Source organism: Apodemus sylvaticus, chromosome 5 (assembly GCF_947179515.1).
Source record: "Apodemus sylvaticus chromosome 5, mApoSyl1.1, whole genome shotgun sequence".
NCBI classification, from domain to species: Eukaryota; Metazoa; Chordata; class Mammalia; order Rodentia; family Muridae; genus Apodemus; species Apodemus sylvaticus.
The window spans coordinates 39,929,799-39,953,156 of record NC_067476.1 but is presented as its reverse complement, the minus strand read 5'-3'; the positions used below and the strand labels follow the sequence as shown (position 1 = coordinate 39,953,156).

General features: G+C 40.5%; 1 protein-coding gene across 16 annotated transcripts in view; it reads left to right on the top strand.

Moving 5' to 3' along the window:
* Baz2b (bromodomain adjacent to zinc finger domain 2B) overlaps positions 1–23,358 on the top strand; it is a 211,325-nt gene that overhangs the window by 21,926 nt on the left and 166,041 nt on the right. For 14 of the 16 annotated variants that reach the window (XM_052182534.1, XM_052182538.1, XM_052182533.1 and 11 more), the window contains exon 2: positions 19,858–19,899. The exons of 1 other annotated variant lie outside the window; for it this stretch is intronic. The gene's annotated coding sequence lies outside the window, so the exon portion shown is untranslated. Of the gene's footprint in view, positions 1–15,964; positions 16,010–19,857; positions 19,900–23,358 lie in introns of all 16 variants that reach the window. One more of the 16 variants, XM_052182521.1, reaches the window with a different exon arrangement.

Below are 23,358 nucleotides of genomic sequence, written 5' to 3'. Positions count from 1 at the left end.
ATCTTTTATTTCTTGTTTCACAACTGTTTGCTCTCAATCTCTTGAACCTATTCATTTTAATTGCTTTTTTCCCTATATATATTGTAGAATATTCTTTGGAGATTTTTTCTCATATCTTGTTCTCTCACTTTGATTAAACTGTTTTTGTTGTATGTTAGCTTTGAATTACTCCTTTAGGGCCAGCGAGACGGCTTAGTGGCTAAAAGCATTGGCCATGAATAGTCAGGGCATAGAGAGAATTGACTCTTGAAAATGGTTCTTTGACCTCCAATACAGGGCCACACTCACTCACACTTGCAGAACACACACACACACACTTAAAAAATTAGAATTGTTCCTTTAAAGTTACTAGTGTTTAGTATAATGATGCTTGCATGTACACACTAGCGGGCTTCACATAACTAATTATGACTTTTTATGTTTTATTTTTTTAAAATCTTTTTTATTCTAGTGAGCAGACAAAAACTTAATGGCTTGAAATAATGATTTCATTATATCTCATGGTTTCTCTGTATTAGGAATTCAAAGCTGGCCTTGCAAGGCTGTGCCTGTTCTACAGAGCTCAGATTTGGGGTTTGACAGTTGTGTCACATGGTTGATGCTGGTTGTGATTAGACTTCAGCTGGGCTCCTAGCTAGAAATCCTACGTGAGCCAAGGGCCACGCCGAACAGAATTGATGATATTAAACACATAGGATTTTTTTTTCTTGCCCATAATGGGAAAGCTCCTTAAATCCATCATTATTCCTGACTGCCAATGCTGTCAAGTAGAGTTTCTTACCCCAGTCCCACTCGGCTCTTCCTGACGACCTGGCTTGGATAAGGGTTAAGTAAGCATGCTGTAGAGTTGAGTCTGTTCTTTCTTGAGGAATAATATAACTTTATAACTTTCATCCATCAATGTGATCGGTGTTTATAGTATTTAGAACACAGACTTGTCCTTGTATTCTTCCAATAGAACCAATCCAGTCCTAAGATACTGATAGAGTTCTGAGGTTTTCATGGGCTTGACTTAACCAGAACAGTTGGGTTCTGTCACTGTTACTGCATTTGCTTTGAAGCTGCCCAAACTTTGTCTTTTCGCTTTCCCTTTTCTCTTTAAATGAGAAATAATTTCAAAAGAATGAAAGAGAGAAAAGAAGGAATAAAGAACGCATGAAACCGAAAATAACTATAAAGATGGTAGCGTGAACCCAGCTACATCAGCAGTTACATGGAGTATAAATGTCCTGGCTTTACCAGTTAGGAGGAAATTGATTGTCATTTTGGATAAAATACAAGACATAACTTTATGCTGTCAAAAGAGAAGCCCATTAAAAATATGAAATATAAATAGTAAAAAAGACTTAAAGATATGCTCCTCAAATATTAGTGACATGAAATTGGAGAGGCTATACTAATTTCAGACAAAGTAGATATCAGAACATTGCAAGAGAAGACAGGTGTCAATGATAAACAGTACCATCAAAAAATTTTAAAGCCGGGCAGTGGTGGCGCACGCCTGTAATCCCAGCACTCTGGGAGGCAGAGGCAGGCGGATTTCTGAGTTCGAGGCCAGCCTGGTCTATAGAGTGAGTTCCAGGACAGCCAGGGCTATACAGAGAAACCCTGTCTGGAAAAACCAAATCCAAAAAAACCAAAAAAAAAAAAAAAAAAATTAAGAAATAACACATGTGCCTTTTAAAAGTATATAAAATGATCAACTTTCTTAGTAAATTCAAAGTCTGATATAAATTTTTTAAGAAAAATACAAGTAAGCCAGTTTATTTCAGGATATAAAAACCTCATTACATGAATGATCACTAAGTAAACTGGGGCAGGAGGAATGTCTGCTAGGGTTGTGCATGTGTGTACAAGGCTCTGGGTTCAGTTCCCAGCACAGAAAGAAAGTGACTCTAATGGGGCTGTACAGGTTAATAAATAAAATAAACACCACTGATTTGTACCTTGGTTTACTCTTCTCTTGTTTAGCAAGTTATACAAAATAATTATGGGGAGTACTGCTTGAGTCTTTTCCTCCCAAAACAAACTCTTTAGTTCTATAATTCCACATTGACCTTGGTGTGCAGCACTGTAACTCATTTCCAACAGTATGGAAGTTTGGGTCTCAGGCTGCTGCCACTCCAGATGTCATCCACAAGGAGCCTCCTGTGCCATTTGCAGTTCATCCTGGGTCACTGCCACTGCAGGGTCCTGAGCCCTCCTCATTTCAGTTCTCTGGTAGATGACATGTTGGATTTGGAAAGTACTACAGCTGTCATTGCCATTTATTTAACAGATGGATGAAGAGACACATAGGACATGATCCAAAAGGGTCCTGAGCATCAGGGCTCTCACTCCAGTGCAGTCAGGGTGTGACACCGCGTTCTTCTAAATGCATGGTTCAATTATGAAGTCCCATTCCAGCCCCACCTCCATCTCCTGCTGTTGGTCTTTCTAGAGACTAACCACATCATGAAGGTACTAGCACTTCACTGGTTACCGCTCCAGAAACACTAGTCATCCTGCAGTGGGGTGTGGCATATGCCTTCAATCCCAGAGGCAGTCTGTGAGTCGGAAGCTAGCCTGCTCTACAGAGGGACTTCCAGGTCAGCCAGGGATGCATAGAGAAACCCTGTCTGGCAAAAACCAAAAGACTAGTCATCTCCAGATTATGAAAGAAGATAGATTTTAGGGGTTTTCGGACCTATGACTTAGAACAGAGGCCAGAGACTTCCTTCCGTAGGTAAACTCTCTGTGATCCTGTTCTTCAGATCCCTTCAGCTTGAAAGACCCTGTGTTCCAGGGTCCCTTGTTTTATTGGAGGCTCTGAACTCCATCCACATCAACATGGCCCTTACCACTAACTATTCAGGGAGTCTGATGAGAGCGAGCGAACTGGCTTTCCCATTAGTGGGTTTGTTTTTGTTTATTTGCTTTGATTCCGGGGATGGAATCCAAGCCTTGGCATAGAAGACAAGCACCCCACCACTGAAAGAAAAAGCAAACAAATTGATAAAAAGAATATTTCGCTGGGCTTGGTGATAAATCCTTATAATTCAGTGGTTGGAGGCAGGAAGATTCTGAGTTTGAGTCAAGCCAGTTCCACATCGTAAGACCTCGTCTCAAGAATGAGAAAAGACCCCAGTAGGAAGCCCTGGCAGCATAAATCAGCATCGGAGTATGTACAGCATGTTAGGGGAGGTGAGGTTGTGTTGGTTCAGCCAGGGAATAGGAGATTCAGCCAAGTGCTGGAGGGCACAAAGCAGAGGTTTAAAGTTTTCTGGACGACGCTGCTTTTCACAGAGGGAGTAGAGGGATAAGGGAGAGGTGAGAGGAAGATAGAATGTTCCAGACTATAGATGTAAGGAAAGTGTCAGTAATGGCAAGGGGAGTCACTCTCTCCTCAGGGATGTATATGGTAGATTTTCAAAATTGAATATACTGTACTTTTTATCTCATCATTTTCTGTGTAGTGGAATCTCATTAAAAATACTGGAATGAGAGTCTGGAGAGATGGCTCAGCTGTTAAGAGCAATGTCTGCTCTTCCTAAGGTCCTGAGTTCAAATCCCAGCAACCACATGGTAGCTCACAACCATCTGTAATGGGATCTGACACCCTCTTTTGGTGTGTCTGAAGACAGCTACAGTGTACTTAGATATAACAAATAAATCTTTGGACCCGAGTGAGCGGGCAGAGTGAGGAGAAAAAAAATATTGGAATGAAACTGTTAGTTTTGAAGAGTAAAATTGATTCTTAAGGATGAAGATTCTAAGTTTTAAACCAAGGATGAGTCCTTTTCTCAGACTTTTTTATTATAGCAAAGAGGGAGGTATTGACAATATCCTGTATGCTAAATGGCACACACAGGCTCATATAATGATAGAACTTCTGTTTGTGTTACAATGTATTAAGCTAACATTTCAATTAAGGTAGACAAATTGAAACATCTCCCAAGTGGATTGACTGCTAATAATGGTCACTTTTTAATATATATTGAAAAAAACAGTATGACAGGCTGGGCATGGCAGCTCATGCCTTTGGCAGCTGGATATCTGTGAATTTGAAGGTAGCCTGGTCTACAAAGCAAATCCAGGATAGCCAGGGAAACCGTGTCTTGGAAAACCAAAAAAAAGTATGACAATAAAGCAGTTGAAAAATTAAATAGTTTTTAAAATTTGAGGCCAAGAAATGCATTTTTATGATTGTAACTTTTATTTTTTTAAATCCAAACTCTTTCAATTGCTTAAATTAGTAACCATGTTTGTGGTTGAATGAGGCAATAATCATAGTGCCTGGGGTGCTGAGGCAGGAGGATCATCAAGCTTGACTATATAGTGATGAGAGACTAACCTGGACTACATAATGGGGGCATTGTCTTCAGAAGGGAAAACAAAATAAAATAACAAATACTGCACTTACATCTCTGTGTGCTGTCTGCTGGATGGTGAGCAGGATTTTGTAGTGTCTTAGTGTCCAGTAGGAAACTAGAGCACAGTCTGTACATGTGGCAGTGTGCGGCGGGCGATCCCGTCACCTTTCAGAAACAATCAGGTTCATTTTTATAAGTCCTCCCTCACTGATGACAGAACCTGAAGAATCCCAGCTCTCCTGCTCGTTTAATTTACCAACAGTTTGAAGACAACAGTCATAGCCTTCTTTTCGTTTATTTTATCTCCTTATGGTTAGATTGGGAATGAGATGGTATGACTTAATATGTAATGTTGCTGTATCACAGATGGTATAACAAACAATACATGCTAGAATTAGAGGTCAAGGCATAGTGGGGTATGTGTATGTATGTGTGCATGTATATGTCTGTGTCCGTGTGTTTGTGTGTGTGTGTGTGTGTGTGTGAGTGTGTATGCATGCGTGCATGCATGTGTGCGTGCGCGTGTGCATATGTGTGTGTGTGTGTGTATAGAAATGTCTCCGTGGCTGAGAGCACTGAGAAGCCCACTGGTTCAATCAGGAGAACCACTGTTTGCTCCTCGCACTCACACCAAGTGCTCACAGCTGCCTGAAATTCCAGCTTCAAGGGAACTAACTCTCTTCTGACTCCTTGGGTACATGGGACATCAGTCATATAGACACACATCCATAAATAAAATAAAAGTAAATCTGTAAGAAAAAGACATGATTTTTACCCAGGTACGATGCCACTTGTCTGTAGTTAAAGCAGTTGGGAGGTGGAGGCACTGCACTGATGTGAGGTGATGCCAGCCGGGCTATGTAGCAAGGCCCAGTCTAGCAAAGATTAGTTTGTTATGGGCAAGCTGACATTAGTGCTACTGAGTAAATCTCTTGGTAGACTAGATTCAGTAATAGGGGGACATTGTGGACACACGTGTGTAAGGAAAACAACTTGCTTATTTCCTAGGAGAGCAGTGAACCTAAAATGAGATCCACTAAAATGAGATTCAGATATTCATCTGACTAAAAGTGTCAGCCTGTAACTATCTATCCCCTTCTGTTAGCAAATCTAATCAAATCACTTTAAATTCAATCAGTTAGGAAACGCAGAAATCCTCCTCAGAAATCAAAGAACTTTAAACTCAACAGTCTGCACAAAGAACTGAAGAAGCAGCTTAACTTGTGTAGCTGACAGTTAACTTTGTATAAACAAGATGGTGTCTAGTATTTAGTTTATCTGGGAGGCAGTTTTGTTGTCTACTTTTGTTAAGTGAGTGTAAATAAGCAATATGCTATTGTTTTTCAATCCCTCATCTATTGATTTTGATAGTTTTTCATGAAATTCAGCCTGTTTTAATATGGGTTTTTTTTTTCTGATGGCTTGAAGTTGTTGTTGCCTTTCTATAAATATCATTTGATCATTAACGGGACGATATATCTAATGCGTGAGGCAAGAAGATTTACCAGGAGCAGCACAAGTGTTGGGGACTTCCTGCTTTAACAACTGCGGAGTTTCTTTTGGTCGGGAGTAGACACAATAATATGGAGTTAACTGTGATGGTTACGTATCAGTGTGAATTACAACAGTCCCAATCACACTTTGAACTTATTAAAAGGTTAATTGGGTTTTTTGAGACAAGGTTTCTCTGTAGAACAGCTTGGCTGTCCTGGAACTCCCTTTGTAGACCAGGCTAGCCTCCAACTCTCAGAGATCCGCCTGCCTCTGCCTCCCAAGTGCTGGGATTAAAGGTGTGCACCACCATGCCTGGAAATAGAGGTGAATGTTTGTTTCAAAAAAAGGCATTGAGACTTTGAACATGAAAGCACATAGCATACTGGATATTTCAGATCTGATCCTTTATTTATAGATGGGCATCATAGCTGAAGCAGGCCGTTCTGACTGCTCAGGTGCTCAAGCATTGGACCATCAATGCCCTGGCAGAAGTTAAATCATCTCATACCAAAACGCATGGTTGTATGTTGTGCTTTTAAGATGTTTGTCCTGTCCCCACAATAAACATGGCTAACACCATTCACACATTCACACATTGACCATGGTACATGTAAAGACATGCTGGCCGCCGAGACATAGGCTATCGTGACATTGTCGAGACATAGGCTATCGTGACATTGCTGAGACATAGGCTATCGTGACATTGCTGAGACATAGGCTATCGTGACATTGTCGAGACATAGGCTATCGTGACATTGTCTTTGATACCAACATTATTTTGTCTTCGTGGTATTTTCTCTCAACTTCTTCAGTTCTTTTTTTTTTATTTTATTTATTATGTACCTTTGTAAATTGCCTCCTATTTGATAGCCCAGGGCAAAGTATAAAGATATACTAAGTGCAAAAGGATCTTATAATTCCAAGGAAAAATTGTAAATGTGAATTTGAGTAATTTACCTAAATTAACTTTATACTAATATGTAATTTGTTGATCATTTTTATAATTTCCAAATTCTTAACTTTTTTTTAGAGTCAAGAGAGCATGGTAGAAATCGTATATAGAGGAAGGGCGCTTAGAAGCCGAGGCAGACTTGTCTGAATGATTGATAGATGAGTGACTTGCTCTTTGACTATTTGCTGAATTGCAGCATTAGAGGAGGAAGAAAATCGAAATGTAGCAGTGGGTCAGTAAGAGGAGACCAGGACAAGGCGAGGAGCTGCTTGCCCTCCTTAACCGCGGGCATCTGCATGTCTGCTGTGCGTCCTATCTAAATCCCACTGTGTGTAACCACGTGACAGCTGCCCATGGCTGTGTGCGGGTCACTTAGAGGGACGTTGTTGTCATCCCACGAGATGTATTGCTACATAATATTTTCAACATGACAGCCTCTATTATCAAATAATGTCTCTAAAGAAATCTTAATTTAGTTATCTCTCTGTGGTAAATCCTCCCCAGATTCTCAGCAGTTCTCAGATAACCCTTGGACTAGCCACATCTTATGTTCATGTATTTCCAGCAGCCAGGACAGTTTCGTGTATCTATTAGGTGCTTATTAATAATTAACCATGCTTCTGTAGCTTCATATTATCATTTTCCTCAGCAGACAGATGTGCTGTCCTGGTTCACTAAATGCAGGCGTTTGATATCATCTCTTGTAGGTTACAGTCCCCCTTGTGTGTTCCTTCATGGGGGACTCTCTTACAGAGGTTCCTGTGTGCTGCGGCATCTTGGACCTTTTTTGCTCTTACCTTTTTTTTTTTTAATATTTTAATTTTTTTTACTTTATGTATGTAAGTACACTGTTGCTGTCTTTAGACACACCAGAAGGGAGCATCAGATTACATTATAGATGGTTGTGAGCCACCATGTGGTTGCTGGGATTTGAACTCAGGACCTCTGGAAGAAGCTTAAGGGTTCTTTGGAAAGTCGGTTGGCTGGTGTTTTGCTGGGGCAAATGCATGAAGGAACATTTTGTTAAAGTGGACGCAGGTGTGAAAGGCTAAGACAGACTCGTGAAGGAACATTTCGCTGAAGCAGACACAGAAGAGAGGATGTTCTGTGAAAGCAAGCACGTGAAAGGACACATGAGGAAAGATTGTTAACAACACACATGTATTGGTATGCCTTACATTGTGTAGATGAGTTGCAGTTGTCGGGACTGCAGACTTGGACTGATGGGGGTTCGTGTGCTAAGGCAAGACATGTGGTGGACATGTGACATTTGGAGGTTATAAATACCACAGAGTGATGGAGACAGAGCCTGGCCTGCTGGTTCAGCTAGCTGTATAACATAAACATCAGATTTATTATTATAGCCATTTAAATATGTATTAAGTCACTTTAAGTATAGTCCTGTTCCTCACCAGGACATTTTTCATATTCTCAGCTGAAACTCTGTATCCACTAAACATATCCAGCTGTTTAATTTCCATATCTATGAATTTGACTGTCATAGTGCATTTGCCTTTGTCACTGGCTTATTCCACTCATCATAACGTCATTAAAGCTCACCAATATTTTTTTTAAGATTTATTTATTATTATATCTAAGTACACTGTAGCTGTCTTCAGATCTCTTTATGAGATGGTTGTGAGCCACTATGTGGTTTCTGGGATTTGAACTCAGGACCTTTGGAAGAGCAGTCAGTGCTCTAGACCACTGAGCCATCTCTCCAGCCCTTAATTTTTATTAATTTTTCAAATATTTATTTATTTTATTTATGTGAGTACACTGTAGCTGTCTTCAGACACATCAGAAGGGAGCATCAGTTCCCATTACAGAGGGTTGTGAGCCACCATGTGGTTGCTGGAAATTGAACTTAGGACCTCCGGAAGAGCAGTCAGTGCTCTTAACCTCTGAGCCATCTCTCTAGCACTCACCTATATTTTTTGTAGGTTGTTTTTAAGTAGCATGTTTCATTAAGTACATAATAATTTTATTTATGTCCTAGACCTTTCTCTTATCTGTGTACGTCAAAATATTTTATAATTTCAAATAACATATTCCTTGTTAACCTGATGCCTGAAGCCAGATTTCTTATATAGCATGACATCATTCTCAAGTCCTAAGTGGGGAAAAAAACCCCATAAGTCTACAGAAATAATTCATTTAATATTCCTAATTAGTTAAAACAAAATCATTTTAATAGAAAAAGTGTCTAAAGTACCTGCAGTCTAGTTCAGCTTAATCCTAAGTGTATATTTCTCTGGCCTGTGTAACGTTAGTCTTTCTAGCCAGCCTCTGAAATGGATTTTTCACTTAGGTTAGAATAGTATCGTTTCCTTTTCTGTGCTATGGTACATAAAACTTTGTAAGAACTGAGGGAGCGTATGTTTGACTTGTTGCTGGCTTGTTCAGATCAGGGTCTGTTCTTCCATTACTACTCACGCCGTGTGCATGAGAGACAGGACTCTGCTCCTGATCTCACCTTCAAGGTGGGGGTCTTATGAGGAGAAGATGACATTTTGACCCTGCATTTGTTGATGGGACTGCAACAGGCTTGATTTAATAGGAATGAACTGATTTTTCTCTATTTAGATAATGTGACTTCATTTAAATTAGTTCCTGGCTGTAAAGTCCCCGAATTGCTAAAACTTGAACTCTGTGGAGAACCAAGCATTGCTACAGAGAAGAAGGTACAGCTGAAACATTTGCCTATTCTCACGTGAGACTTCGTTACTTCCCCAAGAGATTGGCTCACATTTGGATGTAACCTCCGGAATGTTTCAGCACCAGTTGGCAGCGCTACAGCCTCCTTCCTCTCGTGCGTCCGTTTGCCTCAGAAGTGGAAATGTGAACAAGTGAGCTGAGTTTTTTGAGAAGTGCTTGTTCATGTTGAAAGAATAGCATGGTAAAATCTGGGGAGACAGGCCGTGTGTATATAACTTTTAATAAAAACTTTAACAAGGTCAGCAGACAATTTTGCTTTGTCAAGTTTCACACACAACATGTCATGTGGGTTCTAGCCAAAAGTGCTGTGCATGAACCTAGGGGAACTGTATTCTAGTGAGGTTTTGTTCACATACAGCTTGTAGGTACATTTTGAGAGACTTCAGAGTGGTGTGTGTGTGTGTGTCTTTCTAGAAAGGATAGTGAGATAATTCATTGATACAGTTTACAATTTGAGGAAAGAATGAACCAATGTAAAGACCTGTAATTCTCCTTAAAACAACTTAGAGTGTGAGGAGCCGGCCGAGAGGACCCACCTGTGTTGCTCTGTGCCTCACTTGTAGAACCAGATGTGTTTCCCACACACAGCCATTTTCTAACTCTGGACATCAGCTAAATGATAGCAGCTTAATTCAGTTTGGGCACATACTTCAGGTCATACAAATTAAGGACTCAGTGTTGTTGATATTATTTAATCCTATCCCACCTTGATCATTCAGTTCCCAGACAAAAGACGCAACTTTGATTTTTATGATTAGCCTTAACCAGCACTAGAACTGGGCAGATATCGACCTTCTATGCTATTAGAATCTATGTCCTCATCAATAATCCATTTGACAACTCCATCTGAGCATCCCTTAACTCCACCTGGCCAGCCCTGCCCCATGGCCATGTTTTCTCAATTCACCTGCCCCATGGTGGCTTCCTCCTCTCTCCACTTTCTTTTTACCCCTTATGGTCTCCCCAGATCCCAAGCCAGGGACCAGAGAACCCTGCCTATCTTCTTCACCTGTTGGCTGAAGGCATCAGCATTCACCAATCAGGGTTAACTTGGGGAGCAAGGTTACCTAGCAGTCACTGGGTGTGTCATTTGGGTTAATGCAGATTCTCCCATCTCTGGGGCATCCAGGCCTTGGGGGCCAGTATTTAGGATTACAGTACAAGCAAAAGACCGAACCTCAACAAGTGTCACAACAGTGCCCTCTCTTGGGATGGCAGATTCTGATCAATAACCTGTAAATTAGTTTTCCTGTGGCTCAGCCATTTGTTGGAAGTTGTTCATAGACCTTGAAAAATGTTTTACTTACATTTACCAGCTTTTCAGAACAATATCTATGTATGTTCACACGTGTGTGTGTGTGTGTGTGTGTGTGTGTGTGTATGTATGTATGTATGTATGTATGTTTGTGTGTATGTTTATGTGTGGGTAGGGAGCATGCCTGAAGAGACCAGAAGAGAGTATTGGATCCCCTGGAGCTAGAGTTGTGACCCCCATAGGGGTGCAGGGCATGAAAGTCTGGGACTCTGAAGACCAGCAGGCACCCCTAACTATTGGGCTATCTCACTGGCCTGCCACTTTTTCTGAAGATCATTTTAACTGTGCAGAAAGACAGCCAAATGAAGAGAAGCAGAGGACAGTGTCTTGTGCATGTCTAACAGGGTCTGAGCTTCTGTCTCTGTGGAGTAGGGGTGATATGTGTGTGTGTGTGTGTGTGTGTGTGAGAGAGAGAGAGAGAGAGAGAGAGAGAGAGAGAGAGAGAGAGAGTGAGTGAGACCTCCTGATAACTTACTTAGAAGTATATCAAGTCATGGACATGTTAGTTAGCAATTCTTGGAGCACTTAATCTCTAGTACCCAAGGCCTGTCTCTGGAGATTCTGACTCTTATTTGTTCTTTCTAGTGACGGGCCCCATTCTCAGGCTGTGTAGAGTGCTGTATCCCATCGCCCAGTTAGTATCAACCCAAGTATTATTAACAGAGGCTTGTAATGAGCAAGCCAAGATGGAAATTTGAGTTTTTTGTGCTAAGAATGGGGATCAGTAGCAAGTGTGGTTTTGATTTTATCAGTGAGAGTTGGAATCTTGATAATGCTTAATTTTGTTTGTTTTTTTGGATTTGGTTTTTTTGAGACAGGGTTTCTCTGTATAGCCCTGGCTGTCCTGGAACTCACTCTGTAGACCAGGCTGGCCTCGAACTCAGAAATCCGCCTGTCTCTGGCTCCCAGAGCGCAGGGATTACAGGCGTGCGCCACCACGGCCCGACTGATAATGCATTTTTTAATGTTTGTAAATTAATTTTATTTGTGCTTCAGTTTTCACCATTGGTATTGTTTACTATTGAAGGAAATTTTCTTATGAAAAAATATTCTTAAGAAACTTTACTGTCTTTTAGTTTGTGATTTGACAATATTGGAGGGTGTTAAATAAGATTGTCATTTGATTTATTTCTAGACTTTTCATGGGAGGGGATAGAATCACCTTCTAGCTTTATGGGCAGTCCAATCAGTGAACCTGTAATGATTTCCTAGGGACCAATATTGAATCAGAGGTCTCCTTATCCTGTTAGAAAAGCCCACTGAGGCCACCAACGAGCACCCAGCAAATAGAACTATATGATACTGATGCTTTTGCTTGTGTTGATAAGGAATTGCTGTCAGAATAAAAATTGGTGGCTTAGAACTAAAGAACTGGCTTAGCAGTTCCAAGCACACACAGTAGCTAACAGCCCTCTGTATCTCCATTTCTAGGGGACCTGACACCCTCTTCTGGCCTCTATGGACACCAGGCACACATGTGGCACACGGGCAGAGAAAATACCCATATAATTAAAAATAAATCGATAGCTTTGTATTGGGAAGCCTGAAAGTCTCCATTGTTGTTTTCATCACTACCGTGAGCAGATGCTTTGATTCATGGAGTCAGTTATTACCAGTTTTAAGGCTCTGTTCTTTAACCGGTTTTGTTTAGCAGGATTTTTGTTTTGAGGCTTCAGGAATCATTGAAACTGTTGCCTTTGTAGCCCCTGCAGGAATCATTGGAGCTGTTGCCTTCGTAGCCCCTTTGAACCTTGAAGAGAAAGCATGTTTTAGTTTTGCGCTTCCTTGACCTACTGTTCTAACTGAAGTCAGTGAGCACCTTCTTGTACTTTGCAAGCTGGGAAACGGAACCAGTCTTACAATCTGGCCCTTTCCCTTCTTTTTCTATTTTGGATGTGTTAATAGTTCTGTTTGTTTGTTTTGTAAATTAGGAAGGCAGCTCCAATACTTTAAGGCCCCCACCCCCACCCAACAGATGCTCAGTATTAAAAAGTAGACACCAGAAACTAGAGGCTTTCCAGTCAGACTGCCAAGCGCCATCGACTCTGGACCAGTGCAGCCAATCAGATCCGCCGTTGACTTGTCACAGTGACTCCTGTCACTGCCAGGGAGCCACCGGAACCCCTGGTTCAGAATTCAGCTTGCTTCGTGAATTGCTCTTTGTTCAAGTAAAATCATTTATTGTGGCTGAAGTTAAGTCTTCCTCCTCCTCTTTTTTTAAACAGATGTCTTCTGCAGAGATTAGCAATACTGTTGGCCTGGGTTCCACCACAGTGCCTGCACAGCTCAAGAAATGGCCTGCTGCTTTCTTGCTTTGATGCATTTCTTTAATTGGTGCTATTTTAACACAGCAGAACTTAGTGATACACTGCTCTGTTGGCTTCTGTTGATGCCCACTGTTGAATTTATTTATGCTTGGTACTGGAGTCAAATGCGGAGTCTTAGTCCTACCTCATGAGTGATCCTAGCACTGATTCCCACTGACACTTCACCCCAATATTTTCTATGCCTGTTTTATACTGAGATGGCGGGCTTTCTTAAGTACAGTGCTAACTGCTTAGCTAAAACTCCGCCTTCAGTAGGTGTGGTGGGAAGGTCTCAGCCCCAGCCCTTAGAAGGCAGAGACAAGAGGATGACTGAGCTCTATTATAATCAGAAAATACAAAGCTAACAAAAAACACTCTTAACTTTCCATGCTCTTAAAGCTCTCTAGTTTCTTTCTGATAGTACACAGGGAAACATTTCTAGCAAATGAGGTTCCAATGGCCAAGACTATTAAAATTGTTTATAAACTGCCCTTTATTGTTTTCTATGTTTTGTTGAGATTTTAGACCTTAGCATTGCAAAGGTCTAAAGAATTATAGAGAGGCAAAAGAATTATAGGAAATTTACTAGCCAGACACAGTAAAGCAAATTGAAACTTAAGTGCTAAGCAACAGTGTTGCAACCTGGAGAATTTTAAAACTCAATTCACCTGGGTATGGTGGCGGAAGTGTGTAGTCCCAGCCACTCAGGAAAATCACTTGAGCCCAAGCCTTTACAGTTTAGCAACATAGTGTGCTATCATCCTCAGAATTCAACCAACCAGCCAGCCAGCCAGCCAACCAGCCAACCAACCAACCAACCAGCCAGCCAACCAGCCAACCAACCAACCAACCACAAAGAGCCTCCTTTCTCCAAAACTAAAGAGTAAAGACTAATTGCGTTTATAAACTATTTTACATTATGGGTTACTTTGTTAAATAAACATTTTCTCCCAAAGGTAAATTTGATTGTTTGAAGATAAGATGGTTCTTATGGGGGCTGGAGAGATGGAACAATTGAGTACTTGTTCTTGCAGAGGATCTGGGTTCAGTTCCCAGTACACAGCATGCTAGTTCATAACTGCCCCAGAGAAAGGTTACCTCAGTGGGCAACAGGCGTGTTCATGGTACGCATACATACATGCAGGCACTTACACACACACACACACACACAAAATAAAACTTACAAAAAAGATAGTTCCTTTTCTCTAAATTTGGGACTGTTTTACTGAAATGAACACATCATACCCAGCAGAATGGAGAGGGCTTCTACCCTGCTTTGTTATAAATAGAGACATTTGCTGGGTGGTAGTGGCTTTGATCCCAGCATTCAGGAGGCAGAGGCAGGTGCAACTCTGTGAATTTGAGGCTAACCTGATCTACAGAGTGAGTTCCAGGATAGCCAGGGCTGAACCAGAGAAACCCTGTCTCAAAACATGGAATGAGTGAGGGTGGGAAGGTGGGTAGATATTTATTAATTTATTAGTTCTGGGGCTTGAACTCAGTGCCTTGTCATTATTAAGCATGTACTGAGACCTGCCCACATTCCATAGGTGAAATAAAACTTGACAGAGTTAACGTTTTCATAGACAAATCACATTACCAATAGTTTCCCCAGTATTGGGTTTCTACTTTGAAAAAATGTTTATTTATATTCATGTGCATATGTATGCTGCTTCTTATCCGTCTGTGAACCACATCCATGCTGTACTCTAAGAGAGTATTAAGTGGGTCTTAAATCCTTTGGCAAATGGCTGAGGGGTCTATTGAACATATCAAAACGAACTTTGTCACCAGCGTCTCCCAACGTCCCTGCCTGTTACAGAGTATAGATGGTACCATACCCCACCCCTCCCCTGGAGGCCGTTCCCTGTACAATCCCAGCCATTTTGATGACCTCCTTTGACCTTTTGCTTGCTTGGCTGCTGTACTTGGTTCCCCCGCCTCTCCTTTCCCTCCCCCAGCCTCCTCTCAGGTGCTTCAGGGGCAGTGTCCAGACTGGACTGTCCTGGATGTCCCTGCCGTTGGCTCTCATTCCCTTTTCATCTACAGTAACTGCCTACAATGTCTGCCTATAATAAATGCCTGTGATACCAGGGGTCTGGTTCAGAGCTTGGGTGTGAAGCCCTGGGATCTATTCTTACCAAAAAGGAAAAAGGAAAAAAAGGAAACTTACCATTTTTTAAATTTGGCTTTTGTCCATAATCCAAGTTTGCAATGCTTAAAACACATTTCATGGGGGCTGGAGAGATGACTCAGCGGGTAAGAGCACTCACTTACTGCTCTTCCGAAGGTCCTGAGATCAAATCCCAGCAACCACATGGTGGCTCACAACCATCTGTAATGAGATCTGATGCCCTCTTCTGGTGTGTCTAAAGACAGCTACAGTGTACTTACATATAATAAATAAATAAATCTTAAAAAAAAAACACATTTCATGATTTTTGAAATTACTTTTCTTATGTACATCTTGGCAATAATTATTTATTTATATGAGTTGTGGGATTCCACTGCACACCTTACACCTGCCAGGCGGACACGCTGCACAGAGGTGTGTCTTCACACATGGCCTTCTTCATTATGTAGCTGCCTCTTTAAAAAGGTGTGTGACATAAGACAAAAAGCCCAGCTGGACGGTGGTGGCGCATGCCTTTAATCCCAGCACTTGGGAGGCAGAGGCAGGTGGATTTCTCAGTTTGAGGCCAGCCTGGTCTACAGAGTGAGTTTCAGGGCAGCCAGTGCTACACAGAAACCTGTGTCTCGAAAAACCAAAAAAAAAGAAAAAGAAAAGCCTAGCTTTTTTACTAACTATTGCTTTTAATAATTATAGGTGCCATCAGTATTTATTTCCATGTTTAACTGGCTGGTGAATAAAGTGAGTAGATATTATTTCTTTCAGTCCTTTCAGTAGACACAAATATTCTTACTTTGTAGATATGGAGAGTTATAGAACATTGACAAGTGAAAGGTAAGGTAGCATACTAAGATGCATTGTGTAAGAAAGGCCTGGTCAAATGAGATGGGCTGGCGGGAAATGCGCTTGCTGCCAAAGCTAACAACCTAAATTCAGTCCCTGGATGGCATTCTGGGACAGAGTGAGGGTAAAAATGAAGGCAGTACATGCTAATCTCTTGAAAAATGTTCATTAAAAAATGAGTACCAATTGTTCTCTCACATCTGTAGGTGAGAAACACAGCTGTATGCTTTCTGAGGTCTGGTATAGTTGAAGGATCTCTGTTATAATAGTGCCTTGTAGCAAAATGGTACCTAACCAATATGCTAGTTGAATTATATTTTCATAAAATTAGACATTACTTTTTATATGTGTGATTTGAATACATTTCCTAGTTTTGACATGATTTTAAGTAGTTATCTGTTGCTTATAAAACCCACTTGAGATTTTTATGAGAAGTTTTATATTTGTCTGGCTTTATTCTCTGGAGTCATTTCAACTCTGCACAGTTTTTCCTTCTCATGCAAGTAACTGCTAAGTCACACGTAAAAAATGCTATTACTAAACTTAATTTTTGATACTGTCAGCTTAGGGTTTTAATAAAGCATATATATTTTAACATAGCCTTGTAATTTTTTTAAAATTAAAAATTGGAGCATTTGCTTTTATTTTTTATCCAGTTCTGAATATTCTTTCAATCTATTTGCACAAATTGTATTGCCTCTTCAGAATTGCATAGTTTTATAGAAAGTGTATTTATTCTTGAACTAACTCTTTTGCTATTTATTGGATTGATTAGAGGGAGATCGTAATGTTTCCATGGGTACAGAGGAAGGGTACCTGTGTCTACCTAACACCCTGGGAGGACAGAGAGGAATAGCTAACACACGCTTGCTTTAATCATCACCCACTTCAGTATGGAAACAAATATTTATACCTGAAATTTGTTTCAAGTGGTGGTTCCCCCCCCCCTTTTTTTTCTGTTTGAAAGACATCCTTTGAAGGATCCTTTGGATCCAGACAATACACTAATGGTCTTCCTCTGTGTAGCCTCTTGGGGTCCGCTTTGCTGGTGTAGGTAGTTTGGGGGAAGCGTTTTCAGGCTCTGTTCCCCTGACTCCACCCTATCAGAAGCTCCTCAGTGCTCTTGACCTTCAGATATGGCTCCTCACTTATCTTTGCACTCTTTTCCATGCTCTGCTCTGAGTCAGCAAGCCTCTGACACCCTTCTTCGTGTCTCAGGAGTCTCTTTTATAAGAATCACTCAAATTTTGCTGGATGTTCTGTTGTTTCTCTACTTCTTAGTGAACCAATCTGCATTCTTGATTTGAACTGAATTTTATATGATTTATTTTCAAATCATGGATTTTTTTTTAATTTTTAAATAAACTTTATTGTAAAAGAAGAGGAGGAGAAGAAAGAAGAGGAGGAGGAGAAAAAGATGTAGTAGTAGTAGTAGGAGGAGGAGGAGGAGGAGGAGGAGGAAATGAAGATACCACACACCCAGACTCAGTTGGGCGGTGCTGGCGCACACCTGTAATCCCAGCACTCTGGGAGGCAGAGGCAGGCAGATTTCTGAGTTCGAGGTCAGCCTGGTCTACAGAGTGAGTTCCAGGACAGCCAGGGGCTACACAGAGAAACCCTGCTTCGAAAAAACCAAAACCAAAAAAAACAAAATAAAATAAATAAAAAAAATTTAAGCAGACCCTAAGTCTAGACAACTTAATGAATTTAAATACTGAAATGGAAGCTGTGCAGTGTCTCGCTGAGTTTCACACACTCAGTTTCTATCATACACTGTTTTAACTTTCACCTGCTTGAGGGAACATCTCCACTTGAATGAATGATGGTAGCATGGGTCTTTCTGGCTTCCAAAACAAAGTCACCATGCTCTCCCACTACCTCTTTACTTCATCATGGAACTTAGAACTTTATGGTCTTTGCTGTCTTGTTAATTTAACATGAATTCCTCTCATATCCTCCACTGGGGAGAAGACTCAGTAGATGATGCTTTTGCCGTGTAATCACATGAAGACCAGTGTCTGGTCTGTAGAAGCCACATAAAGCCAGGGGCTGTAGTATTCACCCATAATCCCAGAGTACCTGCAAGGTGATGGGAGGGGGAGATAGGAGGAGAAGCCGTGTCCACAGCAGCAAAGGGCAGAGAGGAAATCCTGCCTCAGAACAAGGGAAGCAAGTCTGAGGCTACCATGATCTTTACCGTCACTGTAGAAGAAATCTGGTGTGAATACACACACACACACACACACACACCAAATTTTATTTTTGTTTTTTTGTTTTTGTTTTGTTTTTTTTGTTTTTGTTTTTTCAAGACAGGGTTTCTCTGTGTAGTCCTGGCTGTCCTGGAACTCACTCTGTAGACCAGGCTGGCCTGGAACTCAGAAATCCACCTGCCTCTGCCTCCCAGAGTGCTGTGGTTAAAGGCGTGCGCCACCACTGCCCAGCACACACCAGATTTTAAACCAAAAACTCTCTTGGGTTATCAATTCCTTCTGGAAGTTTTTAATTCTTGACTCTCCAGACTCTTTATTACCGCACTGTAAGTAACAACCGTCAGATTTCCCATCACTCACTACCTTGCTTTGCCTATTTGCTTTTATTTGTTTGCTAAAACGAAAGTGTTTTAAATGCTTTCTGCAGTGAGTTTAAAAAAATGTCCACCTGGTTGCTATGGCTTATTTTACTTAAATAGGCAGCAGTAGTCTTAAGTGTCTTTGTTTACATCTGTAGCTCTCTGTGGATGATGGTATAGTACTAGGTGCACTAGGACGCCACAATTCCCAGTTCGCTCACTTAGCAGCTGATAACTGCTGGGTTCCATCTATAGAAGCAGTGCTCGTGGGATCTTTCCTCCGGAACTTAGCGCTAACAGTGTGTAGAGGGCAATCAAGGTGGCCTTTGTTTTGTATTTTGTTTTGCTTTGTTATGTTCACAAGTGTTTTGCCTGCCTGCACGCCAGTGTACCACGTGCATGCCTGGTGTCCACAAAGGCCCTGACAGCTCCCTTCTGTATGGCCAGTTCTCATATCTTGGTGCAAGCTGCTCCTTGAGTGTGTAATGAAGATTATTCATCTGCTTTTTTTCTTTGGAAGGGATTATTATGAGGATTTGTTAAAGCAACACATGAAAGCTATTAACCTTAAAACACTGACAGTGTGTTGTTTTTTAATACTAAAGCATTTAAGAGATGTCTTAAATAAAGCCCTGTTAATGAAGAAGTTTCTAGAAGGTCAGATTTCTCAGGGATAGACTGCAAGTCATTAACAGCTTAGGAAGTGGCTTAATGTACAGTTTCCCCTGGGTTCACGGCTTATGCTGGATTCGTCCTGGAGATACTTTTAATCTTTGATAAGGATTAGTGTGTAGCAATTTCTCCTGTTTTCAGTAAATGACATTTTGACTGTGGGTTGGGCTACTAATTATAGAGGAAGTGTTTAGAATCAGTCCCTCTTTGTGATATATGTAAGACACAGCAATTCTTTTCTTGGTGAATATGAAAAATAAACAAGGCCTGTATACCACATATCCCATAGGTTGTTTTTTAAGTAAATAACGTTGCTGTCACTGGGCGGAGCCCACCCTGCCACACTGGAAGCATCAGGAACTCTGCTCCTGCTCCTGGCTTGCCAGTTTTGTGTTTCCTTCACTTTAGGTGAATTCAAGTAGAATACAGACAGGTTCTAAGGAATGGCTTCTGAAATGACTCCAGTGTGATTCAGCTGATTGCCAATTCTGTGTTTCTGTTGCAGGTTTCCCAACAGTGATGTCACAAGATTGACCACACTGACACAGTAAGACCAGTGTCTGTTCAGCTTCTAAGTCTGTTTGTTTCTCTGAGAATAAGAACTGAGGTGTTTTATCAGTAAACTACCACAGCCTCTCCACCAGCTACTTGAATGTTTACATTTTCAGTGACTTATATGCGATGTTTCTAGGCATTCAGATATTTGTAAAATGCTTTAAAGAACTTTAAAATAACTTAAGATGAAAATTTAATTCATAACTAAAATTATTACATACATATTTCATTGTGAATCATACTGTCATCTTTTTTCATTTTGTTTTTCTCAAAAAAAAAAAGAACAACAAAAAAGTATCTTTCTGAGTAACAAAAGAATGAGTGTTGAGTAAATTATTATTATTTAGTTATTAAGTTGAGTACACTGTAGCTGTCTTCAGACACATCAGAAGAGGGCATCAGAGCCTGTTACAGATGGTTGTGAGCCACCATGTGGTTGCTGGGAATTGAACTCGGGAACCTCTGTAAGAGCAGTCAGTGCTCTAAACCACTGAGCCATCTCTCCAGTCTGAGTAAATTATTTGTTCATTGGACCACATTTTGGCACACTCTCTTAACTAAGCATAGAAGTGATCGTTAGCAGAGGCATCAAAATCATCTTAAGACAAAGCCATGTGTAGGTAATCTTAGTAGTTGCTTTCAGAATTTCTTTTGGAAGTTGTGTTTGGTTTGCTGCTTTGTGCTGACCAGAGACGTTTTGTTAAGCATCTAAACTTTCTCATGAATGTATCCTCTCCTCTTTTCCCTCCCTTACCCCCTCCCCCCTCTTCCTTTTCCTTTCCCCCTTTGTCTTTACTCTTTTTCGTGGTAGGATGGAATCCTGGCCTCAAACATACTAGGCAAATGCTGCATCAAATTGTATCTGAAGGGTTTTTTTGGGTTTTTTTTGTTGTTGTTTGTAATGATCAGAATTTTATTGACCTAATTGAATATTTTACAACAACGTACTAAAGCATTTCTGTGGGAGCTTTTTCTACAGCATGTCCTGGTTTGTAATCAAGCTAAAATTATTAAGTAGCTAATTGCCGTTGTTCTAAATCCAAGAGTTTCAGGAAGAGGCAGTGTTCAGTGTTGTCAGATACTAAGTAAAGACAAGAAGTCTTCCTTTGCGACTAAGTGGCTGCGGTTAGAAACCTTGCTGTGTGTCAGTGGCTGGGCTGTGCGTCTCCTTCACACCCTCCTGTCAGGAGAGGAGAGTGAACTGCAGCCCTGACTCTGGGCATACCAAGCCTGGGTGGAGAAAGGTGATGATTTATTCAAGACAGTGGGGAGAAAAGGCTCCAGTCAGCAATCCATGAGATATTGTGGATGACATCAGGAGATGACATAGGAGTAAAGTTGTGGACTTTAGTGTTGCAAAGTTAAGGCTATAGGCCATATTTCTATGTTCTATAACATACAGATATATATTTTTAAAATATTTTAGCAATTATTAGAAAAAAAATTACAATTTTTTGTACAATTTTGTACAAAATTTTGTACAAAATTGCTGTTTTTTCCCTCTTTAATACTATAATCCACATAGGTAATAAAACTGTTAAACTGGGTGTTTTTGTGGGAGCATTGTCAATTCCATCAAAACTTGTGCGTGATCCTAAGTTCAGTCTTGTTAAAATATATTTCCCTATTAGAAAGAAAACATTTAGTGACTTTCTGTTTCTTAATAGTTCAGATCCATATTCTAATTGGATATGCTGATTGGCATCTGAATACATCAAAACATTCAAAGATAATAACTTAATATTGTATCCCATATAAATTACGTATGCTACCTTACATATATTTTATGCCATTCTTACATCATTGTTTTTATATAGAATATTCTTTTATCTTTTCAAGGTTTAAAAATTACTCTGATGCAAGCATATCTCCCTCCTAAAGCTCTGTGTATATTTGGTCATCTCTCTGAGGTCTTCCCTCATCATCCTGATTGGAAGTGATCCTCTCCCTAACAGTTTCGTAATACTTAATTTTTATTAGTTCTATTTTACTGATCATTGACTCATATTTTGGATTGATTTTGAATACACAAACCTTTCTACTGTACTCAGCAAGTGCTTGTTGGTAGTTGTAAACATATTGGTAGCTGAATTACTTAGTATCTTTAGTTTCCCCTATATTAAAATTGAATGAGGATTTTAGCTTGTGTAGTTGAACAGGGTACATAGGAAGGAGGATAGGTTTGAAATTGATGTTGAGTGCAAGTAATGAGGTCACTGTGTGCTACTTTGCAACCTTATGCCTTGGTATAGTCAACTATGAAGTGATGCATTGTGCCTATTTGAAAGGGTTGTGGGTCATACTAATATTTAAATAGACTGTCTCACCTTTCTTACTTGCTTCTTGTGTTGACTGTGGCTTGCTTCTTTATAGACTGCTAGGAGGCATGAAATCAACTGTAAAGACCTCCTAAGCATCAAATTTTATGATACTCACAATTCATCGTAGCCCTTGCATGTTTGTTTCCATAGGTTTCCACCATCGTCTGTGTATATTTGTGCATGTCCCTGTACATGTGTGTGTACATGTGTATTGGGGTGCATGTGTAGAAGCCAGAAGGCAACCTTGGTATCATCCATCCCTCAGGGGCCATTCACCGTGCCTTTTTGAGCCAGGGTTGGTCATCAATACCTGAGGCTCTTAGATTAGGTTAGGCTTGCTAGACAGTGAGTCCCAGGGGTCTGCCTGTCCCCATCTCCTCAGCACTGGGATTACCAGTGTGGCTACCACACTCACCTTTTTACATGGATTCTGGGGACCAAATTCAGGTCCTCATACTTGAACAACAAGCCCTTCACAGGCTAGTCTGATCTCCTCAGTCTCCATGTGTATCTATAACATATATAGTTTATCAGAGTCCCAGCTTTCCAGATACTTTCATTTCAAGCAAGGAGGCAGTCAATTAGAGCTACTGATGTAGTATTCTTTTATTTGGGAAAGGCAATCATATTTGACTAGAATGCTAACTTCTAGGCCAGAATGAACTTGAGAACAATTCTGCCTGGACCTTGGAATATGGATGGAGTTGGAGGTTGGTAAAGTGTCCAGAATTTAGGAGCATGGACATGGGTCAGAAATGGTAATGTTTCCCTCTGTGGTTTATGTAGTAGATGTAGTCTGTGCTAATTAAAAATTCAGATTTCTTCCCTAGGAATTCTACTTAGATCTCAGGAGTATAAGAAGAAATCATGTTCCCAAAGCACTTAGCACAGAGGAGAGCACATACTAACTTCTTTCAACTCTCATATACATTATCTACAGTTACTTGCCTAAGATATCAAGTATCTAGTTTTGTTTTGTTCTGATATAATTTGTATTGTTGTTTTATGATTACTTGATCAAAAGTCTCTGCGTAGCATCAATCAAAGCATAGTAGGATATTTCTATTAAAAGTGTGTGTGCGTGTGCGTGTGTGTTGCTATGTAAACCAGGCTGGCCTCGAACTTACAGA